The following is a 1,240-nucleotide window of genomic DNA, read 5'->3' as shown; positions in this document are numbered from 1 at the left end:
AAAGGAGACCGTGTTTGCAAAGTCTGAGCGCAACCTGCACCAAGTTGTCCAGCTCTCCAGGGGTGGGTGGTGTCACATATGACAGTGGCAGAGCAGAGCCGACTGCATGCCCGCCTCTTTCCTGGGCTGCTTTCCCATCTGGAGCTCTGTCCCCTGCTGACAAGCACATGGTCACCTATTTATCGTCCCCACTACGTCAGGGCACAGCTTGTGTCTGCCGACCCCTGCATTGGCAGTACCTCGTCCAGGTCGATGCCTGGCACAGCAGGGGTGCGGCATGAGCTGAGCAGTGCAGAGCAGCGGTCCCCAAACCGTCTCACGGAGCACTGGTGGCCCATGGGGTCTGAAATGTTGGTGACCACTGGTGTAGAGGACACAGTCCGTGTACAAAGGGAGAAGTCTTCTCAGGAGGGTGGCTCCTGTCCTGTGTAAAGCTGTTCTGTGAGATCACCATGTGAGTGCACGAGGAAAGAGGGGGACAGCCATGGGGACTCAAAGGAGCCAAAGAAGTGGGACAGCGGGAGAGCGGGAGCAAGCTGATAGCAGAAGGTTGAGCTGCAGGTGCAGAGATGGGGAGAAAGCCAGTGATGGTACTCTGAAAAATACCCTTTCCAGTGTGCGTTAGGCTTGTGGAAGGAGGAAAGGTGAAGTAACCTCTGCCCTAACCCCCAAACCTTTAGGATAGGGTTGCTTCCTGATCACTTTGGGCCTTAGGAAGGGGGCCCTGGTGAGGCCCCGTGAAGAGGGGTGAAGACAGAGAACTAGACAAAGAAGCCCTGGCTGGAAAGCTCAGTTGGTTAGTCTCCATACACCAAGGTTGCAGGTTCGATCCCGTCAGGGCACATACACGAAGCAACCAATGAACATCCAGGTGATGCAGTGTTGTGTGGTCCCAATGGGGACACGGGGGTCAGGACTTATGAATGGGGGGAGGAGGAACTTCCTGTTCCACTGTGCCTTCAACACCTGGCAGTGGTCTGGGATGAGCTGGGGAGGCAACCAGTGGCCCCTCTGCATCATCCTCACAGGCCGAGGCCCATGCTTTAGGTCTGGCAGCGAGTGTCCGCTCCCCCATCCGAGGAGACTGCCCCCGCAGCACCCACTGGCTCCGGGTGCTGAACACATGAGGACAGGCGCCTGAGCAGTCTGTTTCCAGACTCTCACAACAGCGCCAACACCTCCCACCCCTGCTGCCGAGAGGCCTGTTTTTATGCACACTGACAGTCACAGCCAACACAAG

This window comes from Pipistrellus kuhlii, unplaced genomic scaffold (assembly GCF_014108245.1).
Source record: "Pipistrellus kuhlii isolate mPipKuh1 unplaced genomic scaffold, mPipKuh1.p scaffold_m20_p_2, whole genome shotgun sequence".
Lineage (NCBI taxonomy): Eukaryota > Metazoa > Chordata > Mammalia > Chiroptera > Vespertilionidae > Pipistrellus > Pipistrellus kuhlii.
Note: the sequence above shows the minus strand (reverse complement) of the source record.